The sequence below is a fragment of the Cupressus sempervirens genome, chromosome 7 (assembly GCF_028749045.1).
Source record: "Cupressus sempervirens isolate cs-2001-9-10 chromosome 7, ASM2874904v1, whole genome shotgun sequence".
Lineage (NCBI taxonomy): Eukaryota > Viridiplantae > Streptophyta > Pinopsida > Cupressales > Cupressaceae > Cupressus > Cupressus sempervirens.
The window spans coordinates 582864106-582868828 of NC_143124.1; the positions used below are offsets into that span (position 1 = coordinate 582864106).

The 4723-nt window shown below is 46.3% G+C and overlaps 1 protein-coding gene across 4 annotated transcripts in view; it reads right to left on the bottom strand.

Annotated features, from left to right (window-relative positions):
• Positions 1-4723, bottom strand: part of LOC149548106 (uncharacterized) — a 102692-nt gene that overhangs the window by 56418 nt on the left and 41551 nt on the right. The gene's annotated exons all lie outside the window — the stretch shown is intronic.

The following is a 4723-nucleotide window of genomic DNA, read 5'->3' on the forward strand; positions in this document are numbered from 1 at the left end:
CCGATGCCAAAACTCTTGAATTCTTTTCCATATTAGCTACCAACTGACTCTTCCACGGCTTCCGCTTGCCCGCTGACTCCATGCAAAGATGGTTTATTTCTCCTTATATTTGCTGCCTCCGACCGCTACAAAAATGTCACTCTGGATGTGTTCAAGTCACCTTTCCCACGGACCATTATGGTACTGGAGGCAAGGACGAAGTTTGAAGTCTGAGAAAAATTGCTTGTTCTGCTTGTATATCCGCGGGCCTTTCTTTGTTTTACGCCTCCATTGAACTTCTAAAAATATATATCTCGCTTGCTGTTTGCCACCATAATCTTTGATTGCTTTGAATCCTTATGTGCCACCACTGCCTTCAGCATCTCATTCCGAATGAAGGTAACGCCATGTCATGCTCCAGCTACTTGAGAACGCTTTTGTCTCCAGCGTCTATATCTTTAAGTACACAACTTGGGATGTTCCCTGTAATCAGTTAAAATTTCGTCGAACCTTGCACCAATCATCCTATCGAGCAAGGTATTTGGCTCAGGCACAAAATTCTCAAACTCATTGCCGACAGCAAGATTAATAATTGTTTGATGCCCACGAAGGAGATTTTCAACAGTATTCGGAGGAAAAAAAGCGTTTAAGCCCGTGGGGCTTTCCTTGGCAAGAACGTTTTATTTTGTGAGCAAAGGATTTTAAGCCTACGGGGCTTTTTTTTTTGGCGGAGAACTTTAGCAAAGTTTTATGCCCGCGGACATTTGCCTGCGGGGCTTTTAACAACCCGTGAACAGACTGTTTGCCGGGACCTTCCGCTTCACTCCCGTGGACAGGCTGCTGCCCGCGGGGTCTTTGACTCTGCCCGCGGAGAGGTTGTTGCCCGCGGGGCTTTTCAGTCCATGGGCCTTTCTGTCCGCGGGGCCCCCAATTTTTTTTATTTTTTTTGAATTTTTTTTTTTTTGAACTCTTTTCTAACACATCAAATAACAAAGGTACCTCCAGATGACGTCGCCGCAAGAGAGTCCTGTAATGATGACGATGGAGGATTCAATGACGGCGAGAACTTTCTTGCGCGATATAGTTTCAACTTAGATCCGTTAACTGACTGAGCCATCTCCTGTCCGTCCAAGGTCGCCAGTTTGATTGCCCCAGTGTCGCCAATTTCTTAGATCTGATATGGTCCAACCCATCGCACTTTGAATTTTCCCAGATTGATTTCATTACGGCCATCATACTTCAGTACTAATTGTCCCGGCTAGAATCTGCTACGTTTCAGATGCTTATCATGCCAGAGCTTGCGTCTGTTCTGTGCCACTTCCGTCGCCCACTGTGCCAACAACCATTTCTCCTCCAGTTTATTCAAATTATTCAATCGCTCTTGTAAGCTTTCGTCATCATCCAATTTGTTTTCCAACGCTATTTGGAGACTCGGAATCATGAATTCCGCTAGGACCACTGCTTCCTGTCCAAACATTAACTGGAATGGTGTGTGCCCTGTCGTCACCTTGTACGCTGTGCGATACGCCCATGGGGCAGCGGGTAAGTTCTCCTCCCAATCAGCACCTTCCATCGCACAGGATTTGTAGATGATGGATACTAGAATTTTATTGGTGGCCTCTGCCTATCCGTTTGCTCTTGGATAGTACAGACTCGACAGTGAATGATAAATCTTAAACTGAGTGGTGAGCAGTCGAATAACATGATTAACAAAATGACCCCCCTATCATTTGTTAATTGCAACGGAATTCCATACCTGGTGATGATCTGTTCATAAATAAACTTCGCAGTGCTAACGGCCAAGTTATCTGGTAACGCACGTGCCTCCACCCACTTGGTTAAGTACTCAGTTGCAACAATGATGTACCGGCACCGTCGAGTCTTGCTCACCCTCAGTGGTCCAATTAAATCTAGTCCCTATCTCTCAAAAAGTTCCTGCGCATGAGAGGGTTGAAGTGGCATGAAATCTCTCTTCTTCGGCTTCCCGGCCCGTTGGCAAGTGTCACATTCGACGACCCATTCCCGTGCATCATTGTACACCGTCAGCCACCAGAGTCCTGCGAGTAATATCTTTCGTGCAGTGGTGTCGGGTCCCATGTGTCCTCCCGCGGGACCCTCATGTGCTTCTTTTAACACCTACGGTATCTCCTCTTCCAATACAGACCATCGAAGAATATGATCCAGCCCCATTTTGTAGAGCAACCCATTGATCAATTGAAACGTACGACTCCTAATTATCAACTTGTGCCTATCACTCGGTGAAATCCCCGTGGGAAACTATCATGTTGACAAGTACTCGCCAATACTCCTGTACCATTCCGACAGTACCCCAATCTGAAATAGCTGTGCATCAAGGAAGTTGTCATTCACACCATCCGCTAGTTCCCCTGTTTTGATCCGCGACAGGTGGTCGGCACTGACATGTTTCTTTCCTGGCCGGACAATGATGTTGAAAGTGAATTCTTGCAATAGTAGTAGCCATCTGCTGATCCTCCCTTGGATGACGGGTTTATTAATCATGTTCAACAAGGCCTGGTGATCAACATAAAACACAAACGGTGTAGCAAGCAAATAATGACAGAACTTTTGCACAGCATAAACCATTCCCAACGCTTCTCTTTCAGTCGTGTTGTAGTTTTGCTCGGCCTTTGAGAGCAACCAACATGCAAAGTATATTGGATGATCAAGTCCGTGATTACCAGTCTGTGCCAGGGTCGCGCCAATCGCATAGTTGGAGGCATCGACACGAACATGAAATTCTTTATTCCAATCCGGATATGCCAGGATGGGTGTCGTAGCCAGTCGTACCTTCAGCCCTTCAAATGCCTCATTCTGCTCTTTATCCCATCTAAATGATTCTTCCTTGCAGGTTAACTTATCTAACGGTTGGGACACCTTGGCAAAATTTTTAATAAATCTCCGATAATAACCTATACGCCCGAGAAAAGATTTTACCTCCGTCACATTAGTAGATGGCTGCATTTCAAGAATGACTCTCACCTTGTCGGGATCCGTCTTTAATCCTTCCTTACAGACAATGTGTCCGAGCAGTCTGCCATGCGGAACCATGAATCCGCACTTCTTGGGATTCAATGCTAGTCGAGCCTTGCGACATCTATCCATACACTCACAAGTGCTGCCAGGTGTCCGTCCTCCGTGCTAAATATTGACCAATCATCCAAGAAGGCTTTGAAATTTCCCACAGACATCTTGCCGAAGATACGCAGTATAATCCGCTGGAATTTGGTCGGCGCGTTATACAACCCAAAAGGCATCCGATTGTACGCGTAGACCCCATCTTCGACAACAAACGTTGTCTTCAACTTATCCTCCTCCGCTATAGAAATCTGATTGTATCCGGAGACCGTCCATAAAAGAGTAGATTTCATGTCCCGCGACCTCCTCCAGAATGCTATCAGTGAATGAAATCGGAAAAGGATCTTTGATTGTCACTGCATTCAGGCATCTGAAATCAACGCATATCCGGATCTGAATAGTATTCTTCTTCAATGAAATGACTATCGATGACACTCATTCGCTGGTCTGTACCTTGAAGATAATGCCAGCTTCCGGCATCCGGTTGATTTCCTCCGTATCCTGTGCGGCATAGTTCTTGTTCATCCTGTAGGGTCGCTTTCGTACAGGTACAGCTCCTTCCACCAGCAGGATGTGGTGCACAAACAATTCCGATGGTACTCCTTTGAGGTCCTTGTATGTCCATGCAAACACATCCTTGTGGTCCATAAATATCTTGAAGGCCGCGGCCTTGAGTATTGGATCCCAATTATCTCTGACTAGTATGTTCTTCGGCTCTGCCTCGTCCCCCAAATTCATTGTTTGCAGCGTAGCTTCATTATACTTGATTGTCTCTCCTTCAGTGAATGCATGGGCGGGTGTAACATCCAACGGTGCCTCCCCCTCCTTTACTTCACTAAACTCCTTCAGATATTCATTCTCAATTGACAGAACATTGCAGCTATGAAATAATTCATTGTCCTCCATTTGCTAGTGGTAGAGATCGTTGACGGAATCCAAGTCGTCATCCGTTGTTCCCCCGTCCAATCGGAGGACGCCCTCCTGATCCGGTTCCATCCATCGTCTACCTTCATCCTTCTCTCCTTCAGAATCTGACGACAGGGCCTCTTCCCCTACCATTTGGGTATTCAAATCAATGACGAATCGGCGGCCTTTACTTTCGAGGGATAAAGTGTTCTTCTTCCAATCGTGTCAAGCTCAAGCTTCGATAAGCCACCTGCGGCCCAGGATGGCGTCATAGCCTTTCCTTTTCAACGGAATCACCACGAAATCCATCAGGAACGGCTGGGTGCCAATGGTTACCGGCTTTGCCATGAGAATGCCCAATGGTTTAATGCCATGTTGATCGGCAATCAACAGCTGAAATCTTGGAGGCCACAATGTCGGCTGTCCAAGTTTCCTCCAAGTTTCTTCTGGCAATACATTTACGCCGGACCCTCCGTCCACTATGGTGTCTGTGAGAACATGTCCAAGTATCCCCATCTCGACAACTGCAGGGTGTCGTCTGGATGTCAACACCAACAACATCTGATCTTCTCCTCCCGGAACAATTTTCTTTTCTTTTCGTCGACTCGGTTCTCCCGGTGACTTTTCCTTCTTGAGGCTTGATTCTCCTGCCATATTTGAAAGAGCAGATCAAAGTTGGGGCATGGTGAGAAGCAAATCACTTACCTTTACTTGCACCTTCATTTGCAAAATTTGTCGTACT